This window comes from Cupressus sempervirens, chromosome 7 (genome assembly GCF_028749045.1).
Source record: "Cupressus sempervirens isolate cs-2001-9-10 chromosome 7, ASM2874904v1, whole genome shotgun sequence".
Classification (NCBI taxonomy): Eukaryota; Viridiplantae; Streptophyta; class Pinopsida; order Cupressales; family Cupressaceae; genus Cupressus; species Cupressus sempervirens.
This window is the reverse complement of record NC_143124.1, coordinates 623,328,166-623,346,365: the sequence shown is the minus strand read 5'-3', so window position 1 is coordinate 623,346,365 and position 18,200 is coordinate 623,328,166.

Below are 18,200 nucleotides of genomic sequence, written 5' to 3'. Positions count from 1 at the left end.
CTCTTATATCCATATGTAATAGCTCTAATGAGCATGTAGTATCTACTACAAAGAAATCTATATAACACAATTTCAAATATAAAGAATTGATGGTTTTTATTTCCACGTATGTAATAGATGTAGAAAGCTCGACTTGCCTCTATACAAGTTCTTGTGAGACTTTCTATAATACCTTATGCTCCATCCTCCTTTTAGACCATTGTAATAATTTTTCATTTGTCTCTATATCATTAGTCTCAAATTTGTCAAATATATACACTAGCTAATCTACAATTATATGCTAATTGTTTATATTTGTGATTCCAAATGTATCTATAAAAATCTCCTTGACAATATGTAATACTAGTCTTCTCTTCTGCCCCTTTTTATCTATTCTTGTTTTGCCTTATGACTCAAAAAGATTTTTAATTCTTGTATTTTCTCTAGTGTAAGATTATTCAAATCATATTTAGGTAACATAATTACCTCATCAAGGTTCATTGACTCATCATCTTCCTTGTTTGTATGTGTCAAATCCTAAGATTTGGAGGGTGTATCAGTTGGTAGTGATAGTTACAATCATTTCTGATCTTCACTTGATCCCACCTTTGGCTATTGCACTGGTGTAGAAATCACCTATTACATAGGTGTCACATTGGTAGGTTCAAAAACCTTTGCACTTAGAAATTGAATAAGAGCTTGAGTAGCCTCTTGAGCTTTCTATTTCTCTTTAACTTCTATTGTGTTAGTACAAGAATATTTATCAAAATTTTCTTCCTTTGTCAAAACTAGAATACAATTAATTGGTACATATACAATTAATGCCTAACCAAGTTTCTTGACACTTGTAGCCTTTGTTACTGATGTGACTATAACATCATCAGTCTTATTAACTTCAACCTTTAGATATTCAACTATCTGTAATAGAATTGGATTAGTATAGAGTTTTCTTGAGTCATTCTTCAAAACTTGAATTTCCTCTTCAATCAATATGTTTGGATTAGGTGGAGGGGTGTCAGTGTCATCTTCAATTGTGATAGTTTCTTTTTGTTCATACTCACTGACAAGTTGCTAAATCTCCTCTATCATCTTGGCCACTTATTGCTTATACTTATCTTTAAAATCAATAACATCTTGGCCTTCCCTCACCTCTACAAATGGAGTAAGCACTCCAAATGCTTCTCCATACTCTTATATTATCTTGCTCAACTTCATGAGCTTTATTCTTCAAAACTTTATATGCCCTATCCCTCAACATAAAATTCTTGACAAAATCTTTAAGGGTTATAGACATGTATATATACCCTAAATTTGACATAAATTGTGCCATTATCATCTTGTTTATTTCTTTTTTACTGGATAATGCCAATTTCCTCTTGGCATCTACTCTTTTGTACAATCCCACTAGAAATCTAGTTCCCAATCCCATGGGTGTGCACCTAAACTTGATCATCATATCAATAACTACACATCAAATCTTAACTTGATCATCATTGTTCAAAGAATCATAGTGAATGCCTTTGAATCCCATTATGCTTTTTGATTCTACAAATTTTATACATACCTAATCCATAGTCATTGGAGGGAGTCTATTCACTACTTGAAGTTTGGTAATCTCATTAGACTTCATCTTTCTTCTCCTCAATGATCAACTTTCTCTTTGGCTTGTCTTGTTCTTCTGCCTACTTTTTCTTCTTTGAGGGGCTTCTAGGTAATATCTTAGTAGGAGGTTGTACTAACCTCTTCTTGGTGATGATCACCTTTCCCTTTGGCCTCTGTGGTATCATCATTTCTTTTACATCCTTCTTTAGGTCTTCCTACACCTTAGGTTTAATTATAACAACCTTTCTCTATTTGGTGGCCCTTGTCTTGACAACTAGAAGCTCTTTTCCTTTGCCTTCTTTGGACTCTATGGGTTTTCCAAACCATTCTTCTTGTTCTTTCTTACTATCCTTTCTAACCTTTCTTTTCCTTTTCTTTCCTACCTTAGGTGCACTAGATTTAGCAGTCAACTCAGTAATAACAGTGTCATATGTACCAAACTGCTCGACACTAGCATTAATTTCTTCTGCCAAGATTGTAGTAACTATTGCCATTACATCATTGAAATTTACCTCAAAGGGAGTTGGGCTTAGACATGTTACCATTGGTAATACTACTTGTACATACATAAAATCTATGTCCATAATGAAACATATTTAATCATAATATCTATCTACAACTAACTTTGGAATCCTCATTCTTTTCTTCATTTTAACTTTGAATTCCTTAAAGCAGTTGTCCATTACTGCCTGAATTTTTTCTCTTAATCTATTTATTAGGTCACTTAGAAACTCTATAGAAGTCCTATTCCTATCCCATCCAATTATTCCAATGTTAGGAAAATAATCTTGTACATAGAAAAATATGTAGACTAGGAGGGAACCAAACTTACAAGAGGTGTTATTTTCTTTTCTCACTGCTTCTAGGCTCTCTGTAAGTTGTTGTAGCTATAGCTCAAAAAGATCATATGAATGATCCTTGTTTACTATTTTATAGCCTAAATACACTTCAACACAGGGCATATTGTTCAATCAACTGGATTGATAGAATTTGTGTACACTCAAATGAACACCAAATTCAATTAATGGATCCTTGATGCTATCAATTGACATCCAAGGTGGGCTACCCAATTAAGTTTAGAATTATTTCATTTCTGATCTTGACTAGCCCACCTTCCAACTAGATTTTCATGTCATCAATTTTATTGAGAGTGATCTTGATCCATTTGACCTTGAAAACTCTAGGAAATTCTAGGGCACGAGTAAGCCCTTTCTTTGCAACTATCTTATATTCATCCTTTAGGTTTCTATCAATGCATAGCTTGTCATATGCTGCCCTTATTTTAAAATCTTAATTTTATCCAATCTTACATTGGTATTATGATCTTACATCTTGAATAGTCAAGACTCTTGGTGGAATTGATGACAATGCTCCAACATCATCAACATGAGTTTCAATGTTAACTATATTTCTGAAGTTTGATGGTGGACTTTGATCATTCCAAATGATTTGTGAATTGATATTTTTCACCATTTCACTTCTAGATGCCATCTCCAACTAGGGTTTTAGAAAAATCTTTCACAAATATCTTTACTAAATATTTTACTTGACATTGAGAATGATACTTACTTCGCTTCATTTGCTGATTATCTGCTAAGATTCTTTTGACCTAGTCGTTGAAATTTCTTTGATCACTTTGAAACCATCTCTTGAGATATTTGATTTTTTGGTGGGTGAAAATGAATCACTAAATTTGATAAATACCTTTGATCTTTAAATTTTAGGTCTGTAATTAATGTCTTCATACTTAGTTGGTGTAAGACAACTAGCTCAATCTTCAATTTTCTTCAGTTAAGGTTATTCAATTCATCATAACCAATTCACTTGATAAATTTATTATCTTCCTTGATAACTTAGTCTACACTACAATGCTCAGTCAATATAGAATGTGCCACTGGTGCTCAATAATTTATGGTTTTCTATTTCTAATAGTTCATATTGCATCTATCCTTATGCAAATATATCTTTTCATAACTTCTATAATAGGAACTAATATAAAATATAACATTTGAATACTCAGTTCCTACATACCTCCTTTTCTTTAGTGAGATGTGGTGTGATCACCTGATCCACCATATTGAGTGATCACATTTTCTTCTACTCTATTGCTTCTAGCTCTTACTATCTCTATCCATGTTTTCTTCCCTTCGAGTTTCTCATTTTCATTGGTTGGTGCTAGTGCTAGTGTTATGGTTTTGTAGTTCTTACTAATGTGTCCAACTTTGAGATAAATGGAACATACTATCCCTCTATTTAACCATTTCTTATAATTTCCTTTGAAATGTGTTTTGATACAATTCTTTGCAATGTGTCCATATTCTCCACAATAGTGACAATTGTACCATGTATTGTAATCCCAATTGTAGGAATTGTCTTTCCTTTCTATATGAGTTTGTTTTTTAGTTAACCAATTTGACTTCTTAAGTCCACACTCATGAGATTTATGTCCACACTTTTGAAAATTGTAGCAATGAATATGGAATCTAGATATCTTTCTAGTTGAATCATTGTTCTTTGATCTACATTCATGTGCTTGATGTCTTGCTTTCTTGGAATTAAAACAATTACCACTTGGTTTATGTTTAGGAATTTTCTTACCATTTTTTCTTCTACACATGTTGGCTATGTGTCCAATTTTCCCATAGTAATGGTATGTAGGTTTTCCTTTCGATTTTGCATTCCTTTGTTCTCCCCTTTTGGATGATTCTCCTTCTTTAGTAGATGAAGATTACTTGCTGTATCCAAGTCCAGAGGTGTCCTTTGTTCTAGGTGACTTCATCATGTCTTTAGAGTGCTTAATTGATTCATTTGGTTTGTTCATTCTCTCCATGAGTTCCTTTTTATGCCTTAACTTACTTTTCAATTTCTCATTCTGTAGCTTCATATTCATGATCTCCACATCTTTTTTGTTTGCTTCTTGATTTGTAATTACTAACCAATTTATCATGTCCATCTAGTTTTTTGTAAGCTTGTGTACTTCAAATGATCTTTGTTCAAGTCTACTAGTCATCTACCTTTTCTCATCTTCATCCATGAGCTTGTCTTTCATTGCTTTCTTCTTTTAATCAATTTCTTTAAAGAGTGTTACTGGTTAAATTTCTTGTTCTATCTTGAGATCTTTTACTTCTTTCATTAAGGAACTATTCTTCTCTAGCAATTATATCATTGATTCATTATTTTTACCAATCTTTTCATCGTTAAATAGTCCTTCAATGCCAACTTTTGTATATTGAGAATCATTTAGCTAAATATCTATCTCTCTTCTTCTCTTTAGGGTTTTCCTTAACTCTACTTTTGTTGTCTCTAATTATTGCAACACAATCTGGATTTTAATCATGTGATCCTCAATTATTTTTCCAATCTTGTACACTTTTTTCTCCATGATCTTATCCTCTCAAACTGTTAGGCTTCTTAACAAGAGAACTAGGCTTTGATAATAATTGTTGGAATAAGTATATGGGAAATAAGATACTAAGAGTGGGGGGGAATTGGGATCTTAAACTTTTATCTTCAAAACCAATTCACTTCATTCATACCTAATTTGTCTCACAATTCTATCATTAAAATTGAAATTCTAAAACATAAATGAAATGCATCACATCCATGAAAACTTCAACACATAACATAATGATTTGGTTACCCAGAAATACTTCAAGATGAAGGTAAAATTGGGGTGGGGATGAAACCCACAAATCCTCACTATTGAAATAATAAAGTTACCTATTAGGGTTACAATATTTGATCATAAAATATGATCTACCCTTTGAGGGGTTTTCCCTATGAAAAGCTTAAGAGACTATTCGGTCTCACCTTGTTAAAGGATTTTATACTTACAATGAAGTAAGGACTCTGTTAGGAGATTTACATAGGCCTATTAGGACCAATCTATTAAGAGATTTACCCTATCTCAATTAATAATAAATGATTCAGTACTTGACCCTCAATATGTTCTACAAGATGATCTTGGTTCTCCTCCTTTCTATATCACTAATCTAATTCTCCTAATTTGATAACTCTATTCAATCCTTCACTGCTCTAATTTCTCTCATCTTGATCCATCTCTAAAACTTGTCTTTCACTCCTTCACATGCAAATACATTCCTTACACATCTCAAATCCTTTTTATATCAATTCTAGGGTTAGAATATTCCTTAAATAGATATTCTATGAAGGTTCTAGATCTTGATCGATGACTTACATTTCATCATATTTTTCCATTTACATCCCTTTTTTGATTGGTTGAATCATTTTCATAGGGATAATTACCTTTTGCAATGACATGTGATGAACATCTTAGATGGCTCTTTAAATATTGAATTTCATATAAAAGTCCACCAAAATGGTTTTCATATGAGTTTGTGCCACTAAAAACTGTCATATCAAAATTGGACTACTTGACACTTGAGTATTCTAATGCTTAGTCATGTATAAACCTTCATGTTGTTACTCAAATTCTATATAATTATTTTCTTGACTCTTTATAACTTATCAATATGTGCAATCTTCATTATATTTCTTGGCTCATATTATATTGGTCGATCAATACTGAATACTTCTCGCTTGGTATAAGTATTGTATGTTCAACCTTTACTAGATATCTCGATCATAGTAATGACCTTATAATCTTTCCTTGTAAATGACTAAGTGTTTGGAAACTAATTGACAACATAGGTTTAGAGATCAATAGATCTTTCATCTTTATCATCTGATCATCGACATTATTGAGTCCCTCAGTGTAGGATTGTGACCCTATTCTAGTCAATTTAATAACATTGATGATATTTTTTGATGTTGTTATAATCAATATTATCAATCAATTTTGATTCTATGGAATTTAAAATGTCTATTAAATGTCACATGTTCCTAATCCATGTCTTATGTCCTTGACATGTTTTCAATTTCAATCACCCAATCAATTTGATCATGGGTTTGATCTACACACCATCATCCTAGTCGATATGTATAATCACCATATTTCATCAAAGAAATAACCCTCCATTTATTTCATCAAATCGGCCAATCATTTACTAATTTTTCCCATAGGATTAATCAATCCATAATCTATTCCTATGTCAGTTCAGTCATTTTCATCATGCCTTACTGATTATTCTTCTTAACCAACATTCTCAATTAATTAATATTTATTAATTAATTGATCCATATTTGCAAACTACATGAATTATCAATTTCCTAAGTGATATTTCCCACTTCTAATTTCTAATTTACTAATTTCCATTTGTGTGGAATTATGCATTTTTAGTTCAAATATTCCACCTAGGCTTGACACACAGACATAATGTGTCATAAATACTCTCTCTACACTTGGCTAATATGTGTCATATTTGGCATATATTATTCCTTATGCTTGAATATAATAATCCACATTCATCATAGATTCATGCTTACAAGGGGCTTTGTTGTCTCATATGCATGTCATAGATTCTCTTCACTTTTAGCTATGTTGACTTTTAGGTGTCATAGAATCCTTTATGTGGCATATTTCATTATATTTATCATAGATATTCTAAGGAATATCACTCTGAGTTGCACTTTGAATTGACAAATGTCCATCCCCTAATTCAAGTCTCACCTCTTGCATTTTTTCTCTAAATTGAGCCATTTTGCATTCATTTTTGTTCTTCAACCCATAACCTTAGCATCCACATTCCCTAAAATTATGCCCAAACCACACTTCTAGTATTATCAATAGCATTAATCATATCATTGTGTCATTTTCTTTCAATTGTGTGTGCACTATAGACCATTAGAGCTAAATCAACAATGGATAAGAAAGAAGGTCATGTGAACTACAATTGAAAAGGGAGTTTTACTTGTTTTAATTCCTTTTCTTTCACTTGTTTTCATGGTAGATTAGATTCATTTAACATATGTTGATAGATATTGTGGTTGCTCATAGTAACTAGTTTTTAACCCATTTTCTAGTCTTACAATTTCTGAATTCAACATGAATCATGCTTACTAACTTGGGTTTTTTTGTTTACGATTGTAGGTGCAAGGAGGGAGCTCATTTGAAGGAGTCTAATGCTTTTTTATTCATTTCGAGCACACCTAGTCTAATTAGGAGGTCACTTAACAAGTTTTTATCTATTGGTTATGCATTTTGTAGCTCTCTATCCTAGATGTGCACTTGGTACTGTTAGGGCACACTTGGGTGCCTTAGGAATTTGTTTTAGGTGCTTAGGACCTAGAATCATCTCTTTCTATTATTCTACTTTGACCAAATGCACCCATAAAGTACCATCTATGCTCTTCTGGGCACTGTAAAAGTGCACTTGGTAGCCCTACTTTGAATTCTACATATAATAGGTGCCATTTTGACCTTGTATCACCCTGTTTGGTCTCTAGGTTCTCAAATGTGCCCCTAAACTAGAAATTGTGCTCTTCTAGGCCCCAACTACACCATAGGCATAGTTGACACTTCTTGGGTAGACTTGGGAGCTTTCTAAGTGTTTTTGTCCCTCTCTGGCATAGTTGGTTCATAAAAAGGTCAAGTTTGAGTCATAACCTACATCTATGATTTCATTTTGATTCTAGAACCTAGAGTAGATGATTTTTGTGTTACTGATGATCTATTTTTAGCATGTGGCATTCATTGGGAGAAGAGTAATCACTTAAAACTACTAATGTGTTTGGTGTAGGATGTTGACGAAGACTTGTGTGTTTGTCTTAACAATGTGTGTGGTTTTCTTTAGATTAGATAACACTTGTTATGGTGTTCTAAAATGAAGTTTCTTTTGTGATTGGAATCTCTACATTATTTAGAACCCAAAGAGTTGCATGGATTTATCCTCTCCCCTCACCATTCATGGATCTTGGGTATAAGAGAAATTCATTCAATTTATTTAAGAAAGGCCTACCTTGGAACTAAGAATCCCCACTTGGTCAGTCCTAGGGGTCAACCTCAAAGTGGTAACAGGCCAACAAAAAGTCTACACTCTAGCTACTATAATAGACTCTATATATTAATGCCCTATTAATGGTATTACTGAGTGATAGCTCTCCTCCAGTACCCTTATGGTGCGTTAAACCTTGGTTCTTGGTGTTGTGAGACCTATTAAGAAATTGTATCATTCATTTGCCAAACAGAGTGCCTATACTAAACACCATGTCTTAGTGGCCAAAATCCTTTCTATTAACTAGATCATGGGGTCACCCATGCCTATGCAGACATCCTACAATGTCGTGGTCCTTAGTAGAAGTAACTATCTTGTGGGAAGTGATGACCCTTGTGAAGTGAATCTTGGTAGCCTCAAGAAGTGAGTATGTTATAAGGGGGAGCTTGTGGTGTCGAGATCCTAGGTTGTCCACTTTGGATAAGCACATCTAAACTTTGGTTCAAGTGGGAATTTAGTGGATGCATTCTTAAAGCCTAGGCATGATGTATCTTTTAATTTTAACAACTATTCTTGTCTACTATGTCTTGTGTGTGCATAACATTAATCAAGATAATTGACAATTTACAAACTCACACAAAACACATTTGAACCGTTGACACTTCCAAAGATTCACATTGTCAAAACATTACAAACCTCTTGTCAAAATATTGCAAACCTTTTGTCAAACCCTTGAGAACTTTTTAAACATGAAGACTTGTTACTATAGGAGTCCTTGGCATGCCTTAAACTTATAATTTGCATAACATAACCTTCAATTTTATATATTTTCATCTTCATACTTTCATCATTTAGTCCTCATCTTTCATTTTTAGTCCTCATTTTTCATATTTTAGTCCTCATAGAACATCCCTTAGCTTTCATATTGCATTCCTTAGTCTCCATTTTGCATGTCCTAGTCTTCACCTTTCAACCTTTAGTCTTCATCTTTCATCCCCCAAATTGCATTCTTGTATATCTTGAACCTCATTTGGCACACCCTATTTCTCATTTCTCATGTCCTCACCCTCATTTACATCCCCATTCTGATCATAATATCATCCCTAGTCAATCCACTCTCTAGCATTACAATATGAAAGTCATAAGTTCAAAATCACCAAATTTTCATCCCTCTTTACCAACTGTGCCCTTTTGGACCCCAATTGCACCATAGGAAAAGTTGGCTATGTTAGAGTGTACTTGGTATTTAATGGGCACACTTGGTTGCCTTTAGAAACCCATTTTGACTTCTAGATTACACTTTTAGACCCTAGAATTGCCTCTAGATAATTGTATAGGACATCATTTTTCACCCTAGGATTCTTGCATCTTGCATACCCACCTCACAAAGCCCTCATTTTTATCTCCTTATAAACCTTATTTTGAACCTAAAACACCTTCAAACTTAGTTAAAAATCATAACAAAATATGAGTCTTAGAGTATCTCATTATGTCAATGGAATAAGGATCTTGACCTTTGTTTTTTTTTCATCTATTTTTATCATTTTTCTTGGGACAAATTCTATCTATATCTTGATGAATTTGACCTTGTCCTTTTTATCAACTTGATCTTTTTTTATTTTTATCTCTTTTGGTCAGGATCCAAAGCTCATCTTTATAAGTTAAAATATTAGATTGATACTTTTCAAATATTTTATCCTAAGTTCAAACATTGGATACACTTTGCATAACCTTATCACATTCTTAGTCTCCCTAAATGTCATTTTTCTTAACCCTAGTTGCATAATCATTCCACCTTGCATAGTCCAAAACCCTAGAATTTCCTCCAAGAATCAAAATCTCACAAACATCTCCAACAATTAACTTGTCCAAATCATTTGTCAAACCCAACACTTTACATAATCCTTAGCATAATTCAACCTTATGTTGCATACGTCAACCCTCAATATCTTTTCCAAGTCTAAAGTCCAATAGAATCTACACTTTTCATACCTTAGAACCATCTTCATATCTTGATGCAGGGTTCTCCCCTTAATACCATAAAATCATAATAGAAACAAACAAACAATAGAAACTAAAAGAATGAAATATGGACTTGTTATTTATGCTGCAAATGCAAAATTACAAAATTCATAAGTACAATATGCTAACCCACATGGGCACCTTCAGTACAATAATTTGCAAGAGAAGTTGTGAACTATCACCCAAAGCTCTTAGACAATGTTTAGGCCTTTCTTAAATAGGCAATTTTATGCCACCTAGGAAGGTTCCATATGCTTAAACTTAATACATAGGGTCAAAAGACACTAACAAAACATATAGAGTTGGCCAAATACATCTTCGACAATTATTTTAGAAATTTTGGGTAGCCCAACTTTGGAAGGCCATAACTCATGAATCATTTCTCTAATTAGCTATTATAACCACTTTTCAAAAATACCAACACTTGATCTACATGCTCGAAACTATGCTAGTGCCCTTTTTTCAAATTTTTGGATCTTATCTGAGCACTCTAAGGCCTCCAACAGTGAGCTTGAAGATTTTTTCTAGAAAAATTTCCATCAAAAATTCACAATAACTTCTCTAATACTTCAGCTGGAGCAATGCATTTTTTATGGTAGGTGTATATCTCTAAAATGAACCTTCCTATAGAAAACGAGAACATTTTGAGCTCATATGACAAACTTACTAAAAGTAGCAAGTTCCCATAAATAGTAACCATCCTATCTACTAGTCCTTATTAAAATAGAAAAGACTAAAAATAAAATATTTTTGGGTGATGCAAGATTTCCCTTACACCTAGGATGCTCCCTCATCAAACACCTGGGGTAATTTGAAAAGTGACCCTGTCACATCTCAGGTGTTCAGAGGAAAACTAAGATGGTTAACCTCCTTCTTTGCTAGCCATGATGAATCCTCAACTAGATTCCTCATAATTTTTGTTTCTAGTACTTTTTCCAACATGACTGTCCAGTATCTCCTTAATCTCTTTTATAGCCGAACTAGCTATTGGGGTGCTCCATTGTGCTTTTGCAACTTCATCTCCATCACCTCTTTCAAATCTAAAATATTAAATACTACTGAAATATTCAATTCAGTAGGCAACTCCACTTCATATGCATTTCCAAAATCATGCCAAACTTCCTCATCTTTAGCTTATTATATGTACTCACTAGAAAATGCTCCTTTCTCAAATGAGCCATGACTTAATCTCTAATCTAAAATTCCTTATATCTCCTTTTCACATTTTCCTTAGTCTTATACTATGTATTCATCTATATGATGTGCTTCCTTACCTCCTCATGGATGTTCTTCAAATATTCAGTAAAATCTTCTACTTCAACACTACTTATCTCTCCTTTATCCAACTGCCTCAATTCATAAGTATTTCTAGGACTACTCCCATATACAATCTGGAATGGTGATTTACCAATACTCCTATTAATAGAATTATTATATATGCAAATTCCACCTGTGGTAGAATCATATCTAATCCTTTTGGTTTATCTCCAATCAAGCATCTCAGTAAGTTTCCCAAACTGTGATTCATAGGTTCTGTCTATCTATCAGTCTATGGATGATGTGATGAATTGAACTTCAAATTTATCTTCAACTTCTTTCACAATGTATGCCAAAAATACCCAACAAATTTGGTATCTCTATCTAAAACTATACTCTTTGGTAGATCATGTAATCTCACCACTTCTCTAAAAAACAACTATGCTACATGAAAACCATCACTAGTCTTCTTGCAAGGAATAAAATGTGCCATCTTTGAAAACCTGTCAACCACCATAGAAATAGAATCATTCCCACACTATGTCCTTAGTAATCCCATAGCTTCTCTGGTATAGGTAATGGATGATACAACCATGTATTCTACTTCACTCCTTTTACCATCTAACATACTCTACAACTTTGTACAAACTTCATCACATCTTGTTGAAACTGTGGATTTTTAGCAACAAAAGCTATGGTTTTATCTCTGCCAAAATGTCTAGACAATCCTCCACTATGCTTCTCCTTGATGAGATTCTCTCTCATTAAACTTCTAGGAATGCATAATTGGCTTCCTTTGAATAACATACTATCCTAGATCATAAAATCCAACCACTTTGTCATGTCAAGTGTAATAGGTTCTGTACAAGCCTTCCACACTTCACCAAAATCAAGATCATCTAGATACAAAGTATTGAGTTCCTTGAACCCAACCAAATCTATCTACATTTCTGCCAGCAAAAGTTGTCTTCTACTAAGAGCACTACAACTTTTTTAGACTTCCCATTCCTATGTTTCAAAACAAATGTATAACTCTACAAAAACTCAACCCACTTTAAATGTCTTTGGTTCAATTTTCCTTGACTATTCAAATATTGCAAATCTTGATGATCAATATACAAAATAAACTCCTTAGGAAGAAGATAGTGTCTCCACTTCTTCAATGCTAGAACTATAGCATAAAATTCCTGATCATAAATAGAATATTTTCTTTTTACATCATTCAACTTCTCACTAAAATTAGAAATACGTCTACCTTCTTGGCTCAAAAAAAATCCTATTATAGTACCACTAGCATCACAGTCTACTAGAAACACCTTGTGAAAATCAATAAGTGCTAAAATGGGCTGCTCAGTTAATTTCTGCTTCAATAGATTAAAACTCTTATCTGCTCCTACAGTCCATTTAAACTCTTTCATATCTCCTCTCATTGTTTTAGTTAAGGGTCCACAAATATTGCTAAAACCTCTTATGAATTTTCTATAAAATGTACCCAGTCCATGAAAATATCTTGCCTCTATTGCATTCCTTGGAGTAGGCCATCTAACAATAGCCTTCACTTTCTCTGGGTCCATTTTCAAACTTTCCACTGAAACTACAAGTCCCAGGTACATCAACTCCTTCTTTACGAAACTACACTTCTTCATGTTTATCAACAACTTTTTTCCCCTCAACTTATCAAACACCTTGTGAATATGAATCAAATGCTCCTCCAATGTCTTACTAAAGATCAATATATCATCTAGATAAACAATGACAAACTTTCTTAGAAACTCCTTCAATACCTCATTCGTGAGCCTCATGAAAGTGCTCGGTGCATTGGTTAGCCCAAAAGGCATGACTAACCACTTATATAGTTCCTCCCTTGTCTTGAAAGCAATCTTCCACTCGTCATCCTCTCTAATATGAATATGTTGGTACCTACTCTTTAGATCTATCTTTGTGAAATACTTAGCTCCACTTGAACAATCCATAATATCATCCATCCTTGGTAATAGAAATCTATACTTTATTGTGATCTTGTTGATAGCACAAGAATCTATGCACATCCTCCATTCTAAATTCTTCTTTGGTGCTAATACTACTGGTACAAAACATGGACTCAAACTCTCTTGAACCAACCCCTTCTACAATAACTCATGGACTTGCTTGTTCAACTCTTCACTTTCTGCTCATGTCATTCTATGTGCTACCTTGTTTGGAAAACTAGCTTCTAGAACTAAATCCATCTGGTGACTGATCTTCCTCATTGGGGGCAATCCATCAGGTACATTATCTGATACAATATCAAAAAAATCTCCTATCTGCAACTTTTATAGGTATCTCCTCTACTTCTTCTTTACTATATAGAAAAACACATATGCTCATGCTTCATACCTTTAAGAAACTCTTTTCCATCAACAAAACATATTCTGGCAGCACTACATACCTTTTCTTCTTTATCCTTCAATGGCTTCAACTTATTTTCACTCCATCCTTAGTTACAATGTATATATTTTCTTGCCCATCATGTACATCATACTTGTCAAACTGCTATAGCCTACCGAACAACATATGACATATGTTCATAGTTATGATATTGCATAGTACCTCATCTTGGTAGCTTCCAATCTTGAACTTCATTGAGCACTCCTCATTAACCATTATCTTGTGGTCATCTTGCACCTAAGCAATATAGTATGGATGTGGGTGTTTCTTCCTCTTCAACTTTAGCTTGGTGACCATCATTTCTAACACTAGATTTTTAGTACTTCCACCATCAATGATCACATCACAACACTTATCTTCACATCTACACCTTGTGTGAAAGAAGCTCCTTCTCTACTCAGGTTCATTCTTACCACTCAATAGGACTCTTCGATTAACTAGGACTTCTCATATTTTAGCATCTTCAGAATGTGATGATCTAGAATCTTCATCAAAATGTGCAACTTTGGCCTAGCCTTTTGTTCTTTAATCTGTCCTTCCTTGGCACTGGGTACATTCAAATGCTCTATGCCCTTCTTTTCTGTAGTGAAAACATTTCCCATGGAAGCCTCCTCTTCTAGATCCTTGTCCTTTGCCTCTTCCTCTCTGATATCTATTGTTTTGATCATGGAAATGATTGGAATTGTTTCCCCTCTGGTTCAGACTACTACTTCTAGCCTCATCCTTGTTCTTTTGATCATCATTATGACCACCATAAGATCATCCACTAGATCTTTCACTGGGACCTCTTCCATTGTTCTTATTGTCAAATTTCTTTCTCAGTTTCTTCTCAACTCTTAGGGAAAACTAGTATGCCTCCTTAATACTACTCATTCAAACTAGACTCAACTCATTCTAAATTCTTGGCCTTAACCCATTATGATTAAAGAAAACTTTCTCCTTATTAGCTTTTGCATAACTAGTTCTAATGAGAACTTGGTAGAGCTCTTCAATATACTCTTGAACAGACTTTCTTGCTTGCTTCAACCCTTGCATTTTCTTCAATAGATCAAGATCATAATATATAGGAATGAATTGTCACTTCATTTTAGTTAACATCCATTCCCATCTAGCATTTTTTTCCTTTTCCTTTCTATTTTGCTCAAACTAAACCTCTTGCCACTAGATCTTTGCATGTCCCTTCATTTTTGCCTTCATAGACTTGACCCTATCAAGATCTTCAATACCTTCATATTGAAAATACTCCTTTAGTTCATTGATCCAATCGATCAACTTCTCTAGATTAACATTTCCTAAAAATGTGAAAAATTCAAACTTAGGTCTTTTTCCAATATTGGAGATGGCCTTAAAAAGCCTCTCTTCCTCTGGGTTTAGAATTGCTTTTGCTTTGACATTTTCTTCTACTTTGTCCTCATCCTTGTTTTCATCTCTTACATGAAGATTTATTCCTCTATGCATTTGTTCTTTCGATGCTTACATCTATCTTTGGAGGGCTCTAAAACCCTCAGGTGTAACACCTATAGCTCTTCTACCACACTCTCTTCATGGAGGCATTTTTCATGCTTCCACAAAAAACCTAGCGCAAACTGCCTCACAATCAACAATCTATCTACATGCTCAACCATGGTTGTGGTACAACTACCTCATAGTCAACAATCTGTACACACACTCAAGAACTCTAGCTCTGATACCACTTGATGTAGGGTGCTTCCCTTATTACCATGAACTCATAATAGAAACAAAGAAATAACAAAAAATGCAAGAACAAAATATGGACTTCTTATTTGCATCAAAAATGTCAAATTATAGAATTCTTAAGTATAATATGCTAACCCACATGGGCACCTTCAATACAATAATTTGCAAGATAAGTTGAAAACTATCATCTAGAGCTCCCAGATAATGTTTGGGCCTTTCTTAATGGTCCTTTCTTAAATAGATAGTTTTATGCTAACCGAGAAGGTTCCAAATGCTCAAACTTAATACCTAGGGCTGATAGACCCTAACAAAACATATAGAGTTGGCCAAATACATCTTTGACAATTATTTTAGAAATTTTGGGTATCCCAACTTCAAAAGACCATAACTCACAAACCATTGCTCTAACTGGCTATTATAACCACTTTTCAGAAATGCCAACTCCTAATCTACAGGATCAAAACTGTGCAAGCGCCCTTCTGTCAAGTTTTTGAACCTCATCTAGACACTCTAAGGCCTTGAACAATGAGCTTGAAGATTTTTTCTGCAAATTTTTCCACTAAAAATCCACAATAACTTCTCTGATACTTAAACTAGAGAAACAAGATTTTTATGGTAGGCTTATATCTCTAAAATGAACCATCTTGTAGAAAATGAGAACATTTCAAGCTCATATGACAAACTTACTAAAAATAGCAAGTTTCCATAAATAGTAACTATCCTATCTACTCATCCTTATTAAAATAGAAAAGATTGAAAATAAAGTATTTTTGGGTGATGCAAGATTGCCCTTACACCTAGGATGCTCCTACATCATATCCCTTAGTCAAAATTCCAAAACATCACTTACATTTGCACATGTTTATCATCCCCTTAGGTCGTTTACACCTTTCATATCATAACCCTGGGTTATTTTATTGTTTCACAACTTGCATCACCCACCTAAACCCCTAAAATTCTAAAAAACATCATATCTTGCATAACCCCTTTTTAAATTATAAATTTTTAACCTATTGTTCCAACTACACCCCTATTTTTACTAATTTCACACATCAGGGGTGCACTTGATAGTTTTAGGGCACACTTGGTAATTGGACGATCCCTTTTAGGTTTTAGAGTCCCATATCAAAACTTGCATTGCATACCTAAACCCTAAAAAACTCTTAAAAACATATAGGACACACATACTTTGCATTTTTATCACCCAAATACCTCATTTACCAACTACACACCTTAGGGGCATACTTGGTTCTATTTGGGCATAGTTGGTAGTTTAGGTGTGCACTTGGGAGATAGAAAGTCCATTTCAAAATCACCCATTACATTTGCATACTTATCTATCATTCCAACTCTTACAAGGACACATTAACTCAAAGACTAGAAGAGCTACATTAATCCTTGTGTTTTCAAGTGCAAACACAACCAAAAGCTTTTTGAAGGAAAAAGAAAACCAAGAAACCTCACCAAACTTTTCACATAGATCAACCCAAAGATTCACAACCACTACTAGTAGACCCTCTAAGCATGTATCCTCTGAACAATAAAGACATCAATAAAAAACCCTCAACAACACATCAACCATGAAATTCCCTCTTAACACTTCCCCTACACATGGAATGGTTCAATGGAGTCTTGATTTTGAACCTATATTTGTACCTATACCACCTAGAGGTGGAAGTGTACCTATGACACCTGAGACAAACATACCCATTCATTTGAATTTAGAAAACTAAATACAAGTACCCATAGTCCTTCAAACATACAACAAATTACCTTGAACTTAAGTGATGATTCTAAAATAGACTATGGTATCCTTGATAAAGAAATGGCTAGAGCATGTCAAAACAAGACCTTTTGAAAGAATGTTTAACTCCAACTTGGAAGTACCTAAGTCTAAAGATAAAGCCAACCCTACATTTGAAAACATACAATCTATGATAAACTTGGACATAGATAAGGGAAATAAACCTTTTGAATAATCAACTACAAAGATAACACCTAAGAGAACTCACCAAGAATCAACCATTGAGATTATCCAAGGTACCTTTGAACACATTAATATCATCCCCTATTTGATGAACCTCCATCAATAAATAGAAACAAGACCTTTCAAATTACTCCAAAAGAATATTAAGGATTGATATTAATCAAATGATGCAACAACAAGAAATGCTTAAGGGAACTTGCACCATAAGGATTCCAAACATACCTCCTTTGGAAGAAAATTAACAAAGTGCACCCTTTCTCTCACCAACTACTACAAAATCAACCACTATAGAGCCCTCTATGAGTACACGATGTGAAACATCAACACTTACTAAACAAGCACTTATCAAACAACAAAGGAAGAGTCTTATTGAC